Source organism: Ictalurus punctatus, chromosome 7, assembly GCF_001660625.3.
Source record: "Ictalurus punctatus breed USDA103 chromosome 7, Coco_2.0, whole genome shotgun sequence".
Lineage (NCBI taxonomy): Eukaryota > Metazoa > Chordata > Actinopteri > Siluriformes > Ictaluridae > Ictalurus > Ictalurus punctatus.
In genome coordinates this window covers 19,127,992-19,147,599 of record NC_030422.2, presented here as the reverse complement: position 1 = coordinate 19,147,599, position 19,608 = coordinate 19,127,992, and the positions used below count along the sequence as shown (strand labels likewise).

The 19,608-nt window shown below is 38.0% G+C and overlaps 1 long non-coding RNA gene across 1 annotated transcript in view; it reads right to left on the bottom strand.

The window, feature by feature from the left end:
• The window catches only part of LOC108267412 (uncharacterized), a 5,971-nt gene extending 5,024 nt beyond the window's left edge, over positions 1 to 947 (bottom strand). Inside the window, exon 1 of the long non-coding RNA XR_001813092.2 lies at positions 734 to 947. This is a non-coding gene — a long non-coding RNA (uncharacterized LOC108267412). The remainder of the gene's footprint in view (positions 1 to 733) is intronic.
• Between the last annotated feature and the right edge of the window lie 18,661 nt (positions 948 to 19,608).

Sequence of the window (19,608 nt, the reverse complement as noted above, 5' to 3'; positions counted from 1 at the left end):
TGCTGCCAAATATTAAGTATGGTAAGAGCTTTATTATGGTATAGCAACCATTATGTAGAAATCATTAGATACAGTTATTGATTTGCATGGTAATTTAACAGGTAAACAAATATGAGGTACTTTTACAAAACCAGATGCACCCTATATGGGACGCCCAGGTGCCCCATAAAAACTGCTATTCAAGAGTTTTTTCATGAAAATCAGGATGAAGTCAGTCACCTTCCATGGCCTCCCCAATCACCAGATTTACTGGAAACATCACTGGATCTTTATGGTCAGCTTTGGAACGCAGCCTGCATAGTGGATATTTGCCTCCTTCATCCAAAACTATTTTATTTTTTTGTTTGTTTATGCTTCTTTTCAATCATTTGTGTGACATAAATGGTAAATGGCAGAACACAAAATAGAAAAGAATCTCAGAAGTCACAACATGTTGAACCTTGAAGTGGATGGGTTACAACATCAGTTCTACTCCTGTCATCTAAGAACAGGAATCAGTTAAGGAAAAAGACAAAGTAATGTTTTTCCAATATTCAACTGTCTAATATTGGTGAGCCTGTGCCCATTGTAGCCTCAGACTTCTGTTCTTGGCTGACAGCAGTGGAACTGAATGTGGATGTTTTCTTCTGTTGAAGCCTATCCACCTCAAGGTTCACCATGTTGTGCTTTCTGAACTATTCTGCTCACCAGGGTTTCAAAGAGGATATTTGAGTTACCATAGCTTTCCTCTCACCTTGAACCAGTCTTGCCATTCTCCTCTGACCTCTCCACTCTCATCAACAAGGCATTTCCACCCACAGATCCGCTGTTCACTGGATGTTTTTTGTTTTTTCACACCATTCTGTGTAAACTCAAGAGACAGTTGTGTGTGAAAATCCTAGGTGATGTGCAGTCCAGCATACTCAAACCAGCCCATCTGGCACAAACAACCATGCCATGGTGAAGGTCAATACATTTCTCAGGGACATCACAAGTGTTTAAAAATTCTAATGCCTTTGCTCCCAAGTGGTGCAATACAAGAGTTTGTTCGACTGTCAGGTGATTGTGTGTTCTAATTCTGATGATGCTATAGGCATTCTTGACTGATAGCCAAGGGAGCAAATTGGTTGCAAATTGGTCTTTGAGCGCATGTATGCTGAAGAGGATAGGTAGGACAATCCTCCCAGTGTTGCAGCATGTGCAGCTGTTGTGATGTATCATGTGCAGCAGTTTAGAAAATATGTGGTTTACTGTATTCATTTTTCTAGAAGGATGCCTTCATCCTCCCTGGTTGGTAGTTGTGTTATAGGGGAAATGTAGCTAGTGGGTGGGAACTGGCAAGTGACCAATTTGGGGAGAAAAAAAGCCCAATGCCTTAAACAAAGGATGGATTGAATCTAAGGCTTAGTGGTTAGCATGTTTGTCTCACACCCCTGGGGTTGGGGGATTGAATTCTGCCTCTACCCTGTGTGTGCAGAGCTTGCATGCTTCACAGGTTCCCTCTGGGTACTCTGGTTTCTCTGGTATGTGTGAAAGGTCAAGTATTGCTAGCTGACCATGCATCTACTTTAGTTTTGAATATAAAAATGAGTTGCAAATTCATAAATCAAAAGAGCATGCAATGCTCACTTTCCCCTAACACCTAGTGCCTTTCCTTTGTTACTTCAGTGAATTATCCCACTGAGACATTTGCCATTTTTTAAGGAAGTCTTTTTGTTTTCCATCTACGTGATTAGTTGATCAGAGACCACTTTGCCCCTGATTTTTTGCTTCATAATTTTCTGATGGCTCTGTTGTAGGAGTCTGTGTCCTCCCAGTCTGTGTTACCTCTGCTGGACTCTGGTTCCTCGCCAGTTCAGACCTAATTATACCATCCGTCTGTTGTATTTCATCAAGTTCTCCTGTGCCAGGAACTGAGACTATGCGTTGTAGCAGCATTGGACATGCTTCAACTCTAAACACTATTTCAGTTATCCCCCACCCCCACAGCAACTATCTCTCATTCTCTCTCTGTCTCTCTCTATCTTAATACTCTCTCACACCACCACCAAACACAGATAGTGTTTCATGTTTGATGTATCATGGCTGTGGGTTGTTTGCTGGCTCGATACAGCCTGGGTCTGTGTTGGACATTCCAGAAGCAGTTCTCCTTTGCCAAGCATTAATGAATATTGGGTAAGAAACAAATGGGCTCTAGGATATCTCAAAGAAGTGGTGAGATTTCAACAGTGAATCTAAGCAAACTCTAAGTGATTGCTCAAGGAGCCTGGGTAAAGACCTCTCACCATGCAGACAGGATGTTATGGTCAGAAAAGTGCACTTTTTAGCCCAAGTATTTTGGAAACCTTACAATGTAGCTGAAATAGAAATGACCTTGTGAAGCAGTATTTTATTGGGCTACAAAACCTCTGGACTCTCCACTGATATATGTATTTGCATAATATAGACAGAGTGATGATTCATGTGTGACCTCACAAAATCTTGACTTAAAATGTCTCTTTGATATCATTGATTTATAGCAGTAAACCATCTCATCCACAGAGCTGTATTCCTCATCTACACCCACAACCAAAGAAAAGTTTCTGGAGTTCCTCCGAAAAAGGAAAGATTTTACGCTTGATGTGAAGGGAAATTTGGTGGCGGGGGGTGGGGTATTTAAATTGGATTTACAGTTGGCATGGGAAAGGGACTGGGATGTGAAAGTGAGGTGATGTGCACTGCACACATATCTTTTGGTGCCATTTGAAATTGAATATGTGGACCAAAAGCATCAAATGAAGGTAATGATTAGCCCCCATCTATCTCACTTTCTCACCAAATAATTTTTGGGAATGGATTCACCAGGGTTTTTTTCTGTTGACTTAGGACTGGGTGGGTCTCAATACATAAGGTGGTGTGAAGTTTGTGTGGCCTTGACAGCATTTTTCTTGACAGAAAATGTCAAGAAAAATTTTGCATACCTGTGACTGGGCAGGGGCAAACAAAAGGGCATAGTGTGTGCACCTTCAGTGGAACTGTTCCCTCCTTATCTCAACACATCCCTCACAGACTTCTCTCAGAACAGCTTCACTCCAAAAAATAACTCATTGGATGAACACAATTTAATTGAGGGCAGGATTCCCATCCAATAAATATGTGTAGCCCCAACTCATAAAAAACTGATTCATGCAATGAGATGTAATTGAGTTGGTCCAACTTAATTTGATCAAATATAGTTTAAATGAAATGGATACATTTATAAAGTGAAATTTATTTATGCTAGTTAAACTCAAACTAAAACATTTAATTGGAAAACATATTATTAGGTAGAAATTCTAATTTTATTCCCCCTATATAGAGACAAGAAAGACAGAACTTTTATTGCATACTTTTACTGGTTAAGATGTTTTTATTCAAATCACATGAAAACAAGTATAAAACAGGTGTACAGTTGGCAAGACAGTTATTTACTGTCAAACAACCATAATATTAGAAAAAGGTAATAAAAAAGTTAATATGCTAAATAAACATTTGCTGTTTGTTGATGACTTATTGTATTTACACTTTATTGTATTTAACCAAACAAGCTAGTTGTGACAGTGAAAGCACACATTTATTTACCTTTTTTTTTTTTTTTTTGGTCTGGAAATTTGCATTTCTCTGCATGAACGACACATGAACAGTTAATGGAGAGCCAAAGTTACAATAAACTTGGCTATCAATAATAACGCAAAGACAAAATAAACTTCATCAAGAATAAAAGTAACAAATACAATAGTGCTTGAAAGTTTGTGAACCCTTTAGAATTGTCTGTGTTTCTGCATAAATATGACCTAAAACATCATCAGATTTCTTAAAAGTAGATAAAGACAATCCAATTAAACAAATGAGAGAAAAAATATTATATTTGGTCATTTATTTATTGAGGAAAATGGTCCAATATTACATATCTGTGAGTGGCAAAAGTATGTGAACATCTAGGATTAGCAGCTAATTTGAAGGTGAAATTAGAGTCAGATGTCAATGCAATGACTAAAATTTATTTAAAGAACAGGAATCTATCAAAGTCTGAGATAGTTCATGAGTCCACCATTAAGAGAACACTGAACAAAAATGGTGTGCATGGCAGGGTTGCAAGGAGGAAGCCACTGCTCTACAAAAAAGACACTGCTGCCCTTCTGCATTTTGCTATGATCACATGGACAAGCCAGTAGGGTACTAGAATATAGTTTTGTGACGGATGAGACCAAATATGTTTTTTTATTATTTAAATGAGAATCGTTATGTTTGGTAAAAGGACAGTACTGCATTCCAGTATAAGAACCTTGTCCCATCTGTGAAACATGGTGGTAGTATCATGCTTGGGACCTGTTTTGCTGCATCTTGCCCAGGACAGTTTGCCATCATTGATGGAACAATGAATCCTGAATTATACCAGTGAATTCTAAAGGAAAATGTCAGTACATTTGTCCATGATCTGAATCTCAAGAGAAAGTGGGTCATGCAGCAAGATAATGACCCTAATCACACAAGTCATTCTACCAAAGAATGGTTAAAGAAGAATAAAGTTAATGTTTTTGAATGTCCAAGTCAAAGTCCTGACCGTATTCTAATAGAAATGTTGTAGAAGGACCTGAAGCAAGCAGTTCATGTGAGGAAACCCACCAACATCCCAGAGTTAAAGATGGTCTGTACAGTGGAATGGGCTAAAATTCCTCCAAGCTGTACAGGACCAATCAACAGTTACCGGAAATGTTTAGTTGCAGTTATTACTGCAAAAAGGGGGTCACACTCATAGATATGTAATATTGGATCAATTTCCTCAACAAGTAAATGGCCAAGTATAATTGTTTTGTCTCACTTGATTATACAACGTGGGTTCTCTTTATCTGATTATTAAAATCTGATGCTGCAGCAACAATAACCTGCTAGCTAATTTAATTTGTTACACTGCCACATTCACAATCCTAAAAAGAAGAATAAAAAAGTATTATTAGATACCATGTTTAACAAATGACACAAGTAAATCCAATTATTTTTCAAATATGACTTATTACCACTAGGAGGTTGTCACATTCACTTGGTAACGTTCATCAAACTGTAAAAGAAATGATTATATTAGGAATGGAAACAAGTACTTGAAAGTTCATAGACCTCCTTTAAAGTGCATTTGAACACATGAAAACAGATGCTTTTGATTACATGGTTCAATTTTCTACAATTCTATATTTACTTAATATGACTCAATATAAACTTTACACTTCTCACAGGTAATTAAACTGATTTCAAACTAATTTAAAATATTTATTTGGTACCATTACCTGATCAATATTAAGCAGCGATTGTAATAATGAGAAAACACTTAAAACATATATTTTTTGCCTTTTATATGTATCCGTCTGTTTTAATATATTTTATGTTCTGTTCAACTGTTTTTGAATACCTTTAATATTTATTAAGAGATTAACTACTTTATTGTACTTGTGCATATTGATGATATTTTTTAAAATAAACTATATTTAGATCTGGTTTATCATGTTCTGTAGAATTTCAGCCTTCTTCAGTCAAATTTGTTCTTTGACTCAAATGTATGTTAACGGGGGTACTATACAGTAAAAGGTACTACACTGGGTACAACTTACTGCAGATATATTATTAACATTGAGCACCAGTATGTTTTTGCGTATTACTATGCATGCATTTAGGGAAGAGTACAACATAATACATATTACACAGAATACATAGATAAATAATTTTAACAACTAATGTGTTAAATCTTAATATTTTGGGTTTGCGAGGTTATAAAATGGTGAGAATACCACAGAACTGGCTAAGCTAAAGTGTGCAGCATGGAGGTTGATGAGCCAAGTGGCTGTCTAGCAAGCTAGTTTTGCAAGCTGGAAAAAGGTACTGGGACAAAATACAAGGCATACTTCCTTAGACCCGGACACCTTGCTAGCCAGAAATCAAGCTGTATTTGTATGCTAACACTTGTTCCCTGGGCTAGGAAACTTCTGAAGTTGAAGTGAGAATTCACTGACAATGTTAATTTGCACATTATGTGAGTCTGAATTTAATCGAAAGAATGCTTGGAACAATTCACCTCACTTAACTATTTCAATGCTGTTGCATATTTCACTCAACATTATGATAAACACCTTCTTTGAGAGTGAGGTCAATTCTTAACTACAAAAAAACGAATACTTACCAACAACGAATATTCAACAGCTAGAGCATCAGCCGCATCGGCCTTTGCAGAGCCAGCATGAGAAAATGCCGATTACAAACTGTGAGTGCGGTGTCTGAGGTTGTCTTGCACATGCGCAAATGGCGCTCCCCAAATCAAACTAATTTGTGTTAATCAAATTGAAATAAATCTCATAGATGACATTATGTATACCTTTTATGTTAAACTAGTTAAATATACATACGTATTACTCCTAATTATATGTATTTAAATAAAGTGAACAAAAATTAAATGTGTCATATCTATGAAGGGCCTGAATCATTTTTTTTTTTTTTGAGTGTACAACATAGTCAGTGACTTATCAAAGAACTCATACAGGTTTGCACTGGAGTATGTCCATTGAGAACCTTTTGGAAGATATGGCTGATGCCTAATGCACATGGCTCAAATTTTATCCTGAGCAGGGTCAAATCAGTTAGATTACATCTAAGCTTGTACTAACATTTAATGCACTGCAGTGGTTGTTTAAAAACTACACTTTGCCTATTAATCTATTGCCCCAGAAAGGTCTACAGACTGCCCTAACCACCACATTCTCTATATCGCTTGACCTTTCTCCTGGTGCAGCTCTATTAAATTTGTAGGGCATAAAGGAGTATTAATACAGTTGCCAGGCTTTATTTTACCAAAATTTATTTTCTGTTTTCCTCTCAGGTCACAATTTTACCCACTTGAAATATAAAATGAGAGGATGATAACTGCAAAAGGCATTTAAGTCTTCTGACAGGTTCATCTTTGCCAAATCAGTGAGCATTAACAACTGGCCCTAGTGGCTATCAGGCTTTACATTACATCACAGTCAAAGTCTTTTATTTATCATTTGCACAGCTGACAAATGGAAAACTGCACATTTAAAATATTGTGGAGCTCCAATAAGAAATACTGGACATATACTACATATATTATATTGTTATTAAACAAAATATAGCAAATGTGCAAATGCAATTATAAAATATACACAGAGAAAAAAAAAGAAAGAAACTTTCCATATATAAAAATATGTCTGTGCAATTACTGTATGTTATCACTGACTGTTTAAGCACCTGGTGGTTTGGGGAAAGTAACTTTTTTTCAGTCTATTTGTGGGATGCTTCTGAATGACTATGGTCTTTGATGATCTCTTTGGGCGGTAATCGTTCAAGCAGAAGATGGTGGATTTCTTGGGAACAGGGGCAATGTGGTCTTCATAAAGCAAGTGGGGATCACAGACAGACCAAGTGCCATGCTAAAAATGTCTGTGAGTACCTCTGCTAGCTGGTCAGCACATGATTTTAGGACACTACCGTGGATGCGGTCAGGTTCCGGTGCATTCATGGAGTTGACCTGCTTGACGGTTCATCTCACAGTTACTGGAGTTAGTAGTAGTGGTAGTTAGAAGTAGTGTAGAGGTATTTGGGTCAGCTAGGCACTTCACAGAAGTGGATTTGTTGCTTAACTCAAAATGAGCATAAAGTAGAAATTGTTGAGGCCTTTGGTTTGTGAGTGTTTTTGTTCCCTTTCTACTATGTGATAGCATGCAGGCCACTCCACTTGCACCAGATGTCAGAGCTCTGGTGGAGAGATTCCACACTGTTCCTATAGCTCCTCTTGAATCCTTGAAGGGAGTCTCCTTTTTTTCTAAATTATCTTGCACTGTGAGTATTTCCCCTATGTGTTTTTAAATTTGTATGGTTGATGAATGATTTTTAAAGACTTTTATTTCAAGATGGCAAAACAAATTATAAAGACAAAAAATACTATAGGTGTTTTTCTATCTATTGAAAAAATTTTATGCACTTTTAAAATGTAAGTTAAAATTTAATTGTGAGAATATTGAAATATTCCAATAAAACCATAATTTGCCATTTTCTTGCTTATTATTTCCTACCAACCTCTTTTGACATTCAGCTTCAAACGAGTGCAATTTTCTGCTCACAAAAGCAGTTTCATCCAGAGGTTAAAATGTCAAATAGTTTATGCTAATTTCATCCTCATGATTTCTGTGCTGCCTTATTACCAGTTACGCTTACATTCTCCTGTAATTTGTGAAGAGATTTTTTAGCACATTGCCTTAAGGCCAGTAGCTGAAAGAAACTTTATCAGTGATAAAATGGTTGAAATAAACTTAATCTATGTATTTAAATGCTACACACAGTCCACTGAAGTTCCATTTTAGCTCTTTTCACATCTTTACCACAGGTCTTGTTATTTCCTTTTATATATTACCAATGAGGGCCATCACAGTGATGTAGCAGTAGCATCACTGCCTCACAGCTTCAGGGTTCCTGTACTGGGTATGCTAAGTTGCCCCTAGGTGTGAATTTGTGGTGCCCTGTGATGGACTGGTATCCTATTTAGGGTGTATTCTTGTCTCACACCCAGTGTTCCCAGGATGGGTTCTAGACACCCTGCAGTGCTGACTTGGATAAAGCAGTTACTGGAGATTAATTAAAGTGACCAAGGTTACCAGAAGGTATAAGCATATATACTTAGTAGCTATTTTATTAGATTTAACTGCCATTTAGGTATTTTTGTAGATGCTTAATTACTGACTGTATCCCATGTGTTTCTATGTACACATTGACACAACATTCTATATAATTCATTAGTTGAAAAAGATTACTTCTACCACTACATTATTTGGGTGGTGGACCATTCTCATCACACCAGTGACACTGTCCTTGTGGCTGGATATGCCTGTTTGGCAGTGACATTACATTGTTTACTGAGGTATACAGTTTACTCCTAATATTTTCTATACTTCTTCAAGTAGTGTTTGACTCTACAGGAATATTCCATTTACTTCATCCAATTTTGTTTACACACACTTTTACAGTGGTAGATGAGGCATGGAATGAGAGGAGTTATCTAAAGTATCTCAAAATGTCATTTTTCTTGTTATAGCTAGCTTTGACTTAAAGGTTTTGTATATAAAATATAACAAAACAGGTAACAAGAAGAAGGTCAGTAGTAAAAATGACAGAAATCATGAAAAACACTTTCTTTCTTTTGTTCTGTGTTATAATCTTAGCCCTTTGCTACCAAACACACACTAGCTGCCTCTTCGCATAAACTTCTCTTAGATCAAGATATTATTTTTTGGCAAGAGCCTCCGGCAATTGAAAAGAGAGTTTGCCTCTGCCGTGTGCTTATTCAGATTGCTGTCATTTTTATTATCTAAATGTGGCCCTGAGGCATGAACACATTCTGTAAGGGTACCCCATAGACCACTTCTAAAGAAAGACTCCTGGTATTAACTGGACTGAATTAAATCTCCAAATGTTTATAGGGGAAAGTATAGGACCTTTAGGACCATCTCAATCAGGGTTGGATGATGATTGGAGAAGGAAGTAATGAGAATAATTAAGGTGGATTCTCTGCGGTCTCCCTGACATGACAGTGAAATATGATTGGGTTAGTCTCAGTATTAAGATCCACTTTGTTCTCTATTATGTCATAGAAATAAATTGAAAGAGAACAATGAATGGTTAGTTTGGACAGCTAAACATTTCTGTATATTTACTTTCCTGGGAAAGATTTGGAACCCAGGACCAAAGGGGATAACTGATTTTTTTTTTTCTCCTGTTGATAATGTAAGACAAATGTGAATGTAGAAACTCTTCAACTATTCTCTTCTCTTCTCAATGAATGATGAAATTAATGGTATCATATTTTAACACCCACCCCTTTACCTACCTACACCTTAGCAGAACCCGAGCTGATTGCCAAAATGAAAATGAAACATTTGTTCTGGGCACTTATACACCACCTTTATGAGACAGAACGTTAATGTGAGCTAGGAGATTGAAGACCTGTGATTGATGGCCAGTAGGGGGAGGCTAACTTTAGCCCTTAATGGTTTAATATATGCTTGTATCACTCTCTCGTGCTCAGGCCAAATGAGCCTATGTGCCGATTTATCAAAGTGCCTGAGCTGCAGCTGAAGATTGGGTGCTTGCCTCCTAATGTCCTTGATAAATGTTCTTTCTTTTACAGTTTTTTTTTCTTTCCCAATACCTTCTGATGGCTGGATACATTTGGCAAGGAATTTCAATCAATATATATTCTTTAAACTTGGGAAGCTTCCCTTATCATACAATGTCTTTTGGCATATTCTATCATTAAGTAAGAAACTTTGGGGAAAGTGAACAAATGATAAACTATGGCAGTGCATAAATTAGTCAAGAAGTAGCGCTGTTCACTCCAGAATACCCAATTTTGTAGTAAGAACCTTAAACACGATATTAAACTTTAAACTATTTATATATATTACAGTTTGTTACTAATATTTGGAGTCTTTACATAGTATACTGACCCTTCAACTGATTATAAGCAACTCCAGCAAGGATGGTATGGCTTGGAAGGAGTTCGGCTGCCAAGCTAATTGGCCATCAGGACCTCTTTTGCACATTTAATGTTGTGAAGTATTTGGCTATGTGAGAACTGGCAAAGTTTTTTTTCAGTAACTTTGCTAAAGCAGTTGTGGTGGAAATACACCTCTGTATATCTGTGACACTTGTTAGTTCCTGCAATCCTATGGAGCAGCTAACAGACTGCAGGTTCATGTACTGGACCCCAATGTACTGGACCCCAACATTGTCACAAGCGCTTGTTCATGGCAGCTCATAGGTGCTGGAATGATTAATACATGAGGCAGTTTTGGTGGCACTGCACTATTAACTCTATTCTGTAACTCAGGGAAAGGATAAATGGTCATTCCAGCCAGATCAACTGCTGAGGATTTGTGATCTCATATTTTATATATATATATATTAGAGATGCACCAATGCTAAATTTCTCAGACGATTCTGATAACCGATTATTCAGAGTGATATCGGCCGATTGCACCGATATCAGTTCTGCCTTTTATGCCTTCTTTTGAATTAATAATAATTAATTCCATAATTCTGAATGAAATGCAAATAAAAACTTTATTTTCTCCATTTCAACAAGTTGTTTCACAGTAACTGGTCTCATAAACAGAAAACACATTACTCAAATTAACATTAACACATTAGCTAAATTCTGAAGATTAAAGTATGATTTCTAAACTTATTGAATGTTATTAATTCATATTAACATTGACTGAATTCTAAAAAATCTCCTGTTAGCCTCACATTCACTCACCACAAACAAAAGCACTTCTACTTCATCATTGAACATCAAAAACTGGTAATATATAGGCCTAATATAAACTTTTTTTTATGATATTAACTCATATTAACATTAACACTAACATTAACCCTGCATGTGAAACATACTACTCTACAGATATATTTTTCTGTGCAATATGTACTACTTTTTTGTCACTCATCTTCATTTAAATCTTTCAATGGTGTACTGGCCCTTTAATTCAGCACGAGTAGCACGGCAGGAAAAATTAGACTTGACGCCGCTTCACTGCTGCTCACTTCCGGTGTAAATTTTTAGCAGTGCAGAGATTACAAACTGCAGTTTTGTCGTCATTCGACACAAGAGACATCATCTTGACACACAGCACGAAATCGATGTGTTTTCCCACCCTCTTTTGATTGAAAGGATAGCCTTTATTGGCCAATACATCAATGCATCTACCCCTCTCTCTCTCTCTCTCTCTATATATATATATATATATATATATATATATATATATATATATATATATATATATACCGTAATTTTCGGACTATTGAGCGCACCTGAATATAAGCCGCACCCACTAACTTTAAAAAGAAAAAAAATTTTGTACATATATAGGCCGCACTCGTCTATAAGCCGCAGGTGTCCACGTTGTAACATGAGATATTTACACAGAAAGATGTTACACAAAGATGTTTTTTACTTTTAATTAAATACGTACCGTAAATGCTTTTTTCCGAACTGTGCCTGTAACACGGCTGGTTAAAAAAATAAATAATACAGTTGCCTACCAGGAAAAGTCATTGATCGCTATCTTCATCTTCCTCCTGTGCACTAAAACCACTAAAGTCGCCTTCTTCAGTGTCGGAATTGAACAGCCTCAGAATTACCGGTACTTCGTCACACACTTCCTCAGTCTCTCTTTCGTTGTCGCTCTCAATGTCACTTACGTCTCGAGGCAAATTCGCCCTTGAGCTTGTGCTGTCCTCTTCATCACGCAGCAGTCCAGCCTTTCGAAACCCGCTGGTGATGGTAGATTTTATGACACTGCTCGACGCTGTTAGGATCCACTGGCAGACTGGAGCAAAAGTTGCTCTTCGCATGTTATTTCCTTCTTCGACAGCCAGATCGATCGCCTTTAACTTGAAAGCTGCATCATATGCATTTTTTCGTGTGTTTTCCGTGATGAGGGGGTGTGCATGAAGAGCAAAATGACTGATCTGAAGAATTTAGTGTGAGTGCGTTTGATTTCATTTGAACCACTGAATCCACTGTGACCTGTTCGGTATTTCATTGTTCCGATGTGACGAGGCTAAATGTTTTGGCAGCATGAAGCGCGTTAGCTCGTAAAAATCCATAAATTAGCCGCGTCATTGTTTAAGCCGCAGTGTTCAAAGCGTGTGAAAAAAGTAGCGGCTTATAGTCCGGAAATTACGGTAAATATAGTACATATATTTTATATATATAGTACAAACTTTGTTATAGATTTTTATTTTACGGCTTCTACATTGTTGAGTCAGTACAAACACATTTTAGATTTCCAACACAAAATTAAATGTTACAGAAAAATGTTTGTATGTCAGTAAAGAAACCAGAGTATTGTGGTAAGAGACTATTTTCAGTAAAAAAACATTATGATGGCTGCTAGATTTTGCTTTTGTTTTATTTATTACTGCTTACTGCTCTTTATGGTATTTTTTTTTATAATGAAACATTTAATTTCATTATTTTTGAAGGTGTCTTTGCTCTACAGCATTTCTTTGCATGTGCCTAAGACTTTTGCACAGAACTGTGTATGTATAGCCTTTCAAGGTTATTAGGCTCCACTAGAGGGGAGTTACGTACATTACACGGTTTAGTCTTAAAGATAGGAATTTTCTAAATATACCCACAGAGTTAATAATGAATTTAACTTGATAATGCTTATTAATTAATCTAATAGCATTAACGACTTAATATTCAGAGACAGATTGTAAATTATATTATTCAGTTACTACTCCAAATACTCAGTAACTGTAGTCAAATTTTGAAATAATTAGGAAAGATATGTATTTATCAAATAAGTAAGTCTGGGTAAGTCTGGACCCACTAATAACTCCTCTGACTTTAAAGGGTGAATGAAAATCTAAATATCTGAATATCTAAAATATTCTATCAGATGCAAAAATGTCCCACTGATAGAGCATTTGCCGAAATTCAGACAAATATTGCCACCTGTCCATTAAAGTAGCAGTGTTTATCTGCAGCTCAACACTCTCAGAGCAGCTAACTAACATTCCACATGATGAAAAATACACATCCACTATTTAAATATGTAAACAGCTTCCAACAGTTTAACTCACTGACATTAGAATACATGCTGTGTTTAGCATACATGGGCAGTCTGTAGGTTTGTACATCATGTCAAATAGTTTTGCAAGAGACATCCAAGCCCTTTCTGACCCTTTAACCTCTGGACAGGTCAAGCAATGTTGGCTGGATTTAGAAAATGTATGAAATGTCATTAACCTCTAGTGGAAGTAGCAAGTGATAAGCACAGTCTTGCAGAAACACATCAGATTCAGCTCAGCCACTGAAGCTTATGAATTAGCAAGACTCAGGTACATTTTTCACAGCTCTTGACACTCTTGGTGGCAGAGGAAAGAGGCCATTTACTCAGCAGTGAGAACATTGCCAGAACATTTTGGACATTACTCAATAATGATCAAGTGAAATCAAATATCATGTGTCAGCAAATATCCGTCTTTATGCTGAATAAACATTTTGATGTTTTGTTGATATTTGATGCTTGGTTTTATTCAGGAAGGTGCAATTGAATATCATATAACAGAATGTTATTTTCTTTCTTTCTTCTTCTTCTTCTTCTTCTTCTTCTTCTTCGCCGCAGTGACTGACCACAGACATTGATTTTGTGCTGCTTATATCTTGGCATGCAGTTTTATTTTTTGCTGCAAATTTGTAGGTAAGGTGAAGAATGAACAGTCTGATATTTGCCTTTTTGCTATTTACTGGAGTCACCTTTTCTTTTCTGAACACTCTGAAACAATCACACTGTTCACTATATGTTACCATACATAAATACAAAAAATAAAAAGCATTTCCCTACTTTCACTTTCAATTCCCTATTGACACCATTTTTTTTATCTGTTTACAATTTCAATACAGAAAATGTTCTCACGTCTCTCTCTCTCTCTCTCTCTCTCTCTCTCTCTCTCTCTCTCTCTCTTTCACTCTCTCTCTCTCACTCTCTCTCTCAATGTTTTTCATGTGTATTATGTATTTTAGAAGCATATTACTTGTGAACATCCAATCATAGGCAATCTTGAATAAACAAAGTGAGACTATGAATCTGCACAAATATGTATTTTATCAAATTTTAAATAAAGAAGGAATCTCTGTCATTTAATACATATTAAAAAGCTGATATTACATACAGTATAAAAAGATACATTGAGTTAACCTTTCAGTTACAACAACAAATAAATAAATCAGTTTTAAAAAACCCTGAATATAATGTACAGTGGTGCTTGAAAGTATAATATTTATGTCTTTGTTGTTTAATTGGGATCTCTTTTTCTACTTTTAAGACTGACGATGTTTTAGGTCATATTCATGTACAAATACAGAAATTTCTAAAGGGTTCGCAAACTTTCAAGCACCACTGTACATTATATTCAGTTTTTTTTAATAAACCGATTCATAAAATTTTTTTGTTGCTGTAATTGAAAGGTTAACTGTGACGATTCCCCCTTGAAGCAGCGTGCTCGAAGCGCGAATGCGCGAGCACCTGCTTTTCCGCTGTTGACCGTAGGGACATTGGGACGCGTGGGTTTTGTTTATGTCTGTCATGTCTCCTCCCTGTTCCATCATTGGCTGGGAAGTCACGTGTGTCCGGATTACCCTCAGCTGTTAGCAGTTGCGAGGGTAATCATGTCCGCATATATACCGCGCGCTTCCTGGCACACAACGCGGAAGATTGAGATTGAGATTGAGAAGTAGTAAGTAGTAAGTAGTAAGTAGTAAGTAGTAAGTAGTAAGTAGTAAGTAGTAAGTAGTAAGTAGTAAGTAGTAAGTAGTAAGTAGTAAGTAGTAAGTAGTAAGTAGTAAGTAGTAAGTAGATGTTTAGCGTTAGTTTAGTTCAGTTCGCGTCATAGTCAAGTTCGCGCTGGATTCTCCGCTTCCAGTCCCTCGTTCTAGTTCGTGTCTTGTTTTGGTTATCGACCTAGATTCCTGCCTAGCCCCGTGTATGCCTGTTTGCCAATCGCCTGACCTCTTGCATGTTTATGGATTACGTTTTGGATCACGTTTTGGATTTGTCTGCCTGCCTGTCTCTACAAATAAACAACTGTTATCCTGCACTTGCATCCGCCTTAGCTCTGCTCCGTCACGATTTGTGACATTAACTCGCTGTATCTTGTTATACTGTATGTAATCTCAGCTTTTTAATATGTATAAAAACAGATTCTCTCTCTATTTAAATCTAAATCTAATATATATATTGTGCAGCTTCATAGTCTCACTTTTTCTTTTTAAAGGGCCTAAAATCGGACAGTATAAACCCTAAGTGTAATATTTGTTTAACTGGGTTCTCTTTTTCTACTTTTAGGACATGTGTGAAACTTTGTTTTAGGTCATATTCATGCAGAAACACATACAATTCAAAACAGTGTACATGTATTATGTACTTAATGGTAGGACATACCTAATATAACATTTAGCAAAATATGAAGACATTGAGGAAAAGGCCTATCCATTATTCAATTGCAGACTGTACTTTTAAATATCATTAATTATAATCTTTCTGGGTTGTACAGCAGTCCTACACATCATCTGTTCTTATGATATGGCCATCTTTACTTGCCAACATTCTCAGCTACAGCCAGAGGCATCCAGAGTATCAGAAGTCACTAGCTAGACAGAAGCAAGCTAGACATTTAGTTACTGCCAGAGAGTCTGGCACTTTTTAATCCAAGCCAAGGTGCACCAGGACTTCAACTTTCATAGAAAAGGGCCATTTGACAAATAACATTGATCTACAGCCAAAATGCTTCTGAAATAAATGTAGTCAAACTTTACTAATTCTGGGTCACTGGGAATGAAAATGATGATTAGAATTGTTGTTGGATCTAGTTTTCAATATATGCTATTAGGCCAGTTTATATGACCCTTGACTTGGGAATGGAGGAGGATAAGTGAGTTATAAAGGGAAATGGGATCTCAAATTAAACCAGAAAGGACTAAAATACATCTTTGACTGGATCTATGAATAAATCTATGACTGGTTTTGGACAGTACTTGCTTTTTAGATAAAACAATGAATGATGCAATCTGTAACTGGTATTGTGTCATACATAATATGAATTGCATCATGTTATGCCTAAAAGTCATGGATGATGCAATCATAACGTTGGCATCATTTACTGGACTGTCATACCTCTACACATCTGAGGAAACTGTATTATTCAGCTGATATTTTTGAAAAGATCTTTAATCTAGTGAATCCAATTTTGGTTTTAAAGTTTTTAAGAAAAAATCATCTTAAACACCTTATTTAACTCTAACTTAAATAACTAAACCTGGTTAAATAAATAAACTAAAAATCACCTGATAATTGTTGGAATTGTACAAATGAATTACAATAACTTGCTAATAGTCCATCACCTGAATCTTTCTAATTGGCATGGGCCTCCATTCAGTGTTGCTCACGCCCGCAATGGACACGTATGTCTGCATGGATAAATACAGATGATCTGTCTGTAAAAGCAACTCAAAGTGACCAAGATCAGCAAAGTGCATTCGCAAGACATCAGAACGATGAGGGCTTCTGGAAGATGCACCTGAGAAATATACCACCATCCATGTTCCCTTGGGGTACAGGCTAAATTGAGCACCATCAGACATTACAAGCCTAACATGCATAACCCTCACGGGATAAATACATGTCATATCTTACTAACTTCATACAATATGATGGTATTAAAAAGTTAAATAAAATAAAGCAGTGGTGTTAAAATGTTGCTGGTGACAAATGTAAAATATTTTCCCTTGTGTTTTTGTGACATTATTGTAGCCATTGATAACATCACCAGTCAGAATGATGAATTGACTTCAGCTTCAGTGAAAAAAAACAGCTGTGGCATGAAAATGGATAAGACATTAGTGAGCGATCCATTCGGAAGCTCAGGCAAAGAGTAGGTTGGAAGTACATGAAAATGTTTGGGTTACGCATGCAACCCTGTTCCCTGAGAAGGTAACAAGACGTTGCATTTAGCATAACACTATGGGGAGTGCCTCTCGTGCACGACTGGCATCTGAAGCTTGTGTAAAATCATGCCTATTTATAGGCCTGTCATGATCAGGTGACATGGCAATTAAGTGCGTCACGTGATATAAATATGGCACCTGTGAACCGGGCCATTAGCCTCTATTATCTGAAGCGAAGACGCAATTCACAGGCCTGGTATGACAAAGCTACGCAACGTCTCGTTCCCTTCTCAAGGAACAGGGTTACATGTGTTACGCAGACCTTCCCTTTCAAAGGGAACTTCGATGTTGCGTTTAGCATAACACTATGGGAACAAGAATACCCACTCCGTCATACCGAGGGGACAGCCTGTTCAAAAAGACCCAAGCGCGAGGGTCACTGAAAGACACTGGAGCCCAGAGTGGAATGAATATAAAAGCTATAATAACAAATTAATGTGTGTGGCGTAGACCACCCTGCAGCAGCACACACATCCTGTAAGGATACCCCTTTGGACAAAACCTTTGCGGAGGTGACCGCCCTAGTGGAATGAGCCCTTATGCCCAGAGGCATAGCGAGACCGCACGCCGCAATAGAGATTGCTTCCACTATCCAATTAGAGATGCGCTGCTTTGACACAGCATCCCCTCTACTGTCGCCACCAAAGCAGACCAGCAGCTGCTCCAACTTGTGCCACTGGCCTGAGCGGTGGACGTAAGTACAGAGAGCCCTTACTGGACACACTAGGTGCATTCTCTCTTGTTCCAGTGTGGGGAATGGAGGAGGGCAGAAAGCCTGCAACACCACAGGGTGGGCAGCCGATGTAGGCACCTTAGGAATATAATCCGGCATAGGATACAGGAAGGCCTAGGCTAATCCAGTGGAAAAATCAAGGCAGGAAGGGGCAACAGAGAGAGCTTATAGATCTCCTACTCGCTTGAGAGATGTCGGGGCCAGCAGAAGAGCTACCTTTACAGTCAGAAACTTACTCAGAGGCTGACTCTAAGGGCTCAAATGGGGCCCCTGACAGACCTTCCAGGACCACAGAAAGGTCCCGGGAACGTATACGCGGCCTGCAGACATGAGGCTCCATCAACAGGGGCATGGCTGGCTGAAATGGCGGCCATGTAAACCCTGATTGTAGAAGGAGCCCACCCCACTGAGAAACGTTCTTGTAAGAACTCCTGGACTGTAGCTATTGCGTAGTTCACAGGGTCTACAGTTGATCCCTGCAGATGGGAATCTCCCAAGGAGTGCCATCTAGCAGGGATATTATCTCTGAGAACCATATTCGAGCAGGCCAATAAGGTGGTACTAGCAGCAGACATAGACTGTCTTGGTGAACTATCGCTAGAACTTGTGGGAGCAGAGCGATGGGGGGAAAAGCGTACAGATGTGATCTCGGCCACTTGTGCACCATGGTTCCAGCCCTAATTGTGCAGGAGGAGTGAGGGCATACCACAGCGGGCCGTGTTTTGTCTCCTTGGAGGTGAATACATGCAGTCCCACTTGGCCAAACCTCGCCATATGGACTCCACCACATGTGGATGGAGCCACCAATTCCTGGGCCTCAGCCCCTGCCTCAACAGGATGTCTGCCCCCATATTCCCAGAATGTACATAGCACTCTGACAAACTTTCCTTTTGCCCAGAAAAGAATTAGTTGCACCTGCCTGAACAGGGGGCACAGACATAATTCTCAATATATGAGACCACCGGTGTGTTGTCTGTAAACACATGGTGACCTCTCAATTGAGGAAGAAGGAATTTCAGTGCTAGAAATATGGCCCACATTTCTAGGCAATTTATATGCCGCTCCAGATGAGGGCCACTCCAGAGACCGTGAGCTGTCTAAAATAGTGCTCCAGCCCGTGAGGGAGGTGTTTGTCATTACCGTCTTGCACTAAGGAGACACCCCTAGAGTGTGACCCAAGGCTAGAAACCGGGGACACTCAAATTCTCAGAGCACGTAGGCATCGCCGCGTGACACTGATTATTCTCAGAGGTTTCGTCATTGGACGAAACCCCCGACTTCTCATCCACCACTGAATGGCCCCCTGTAC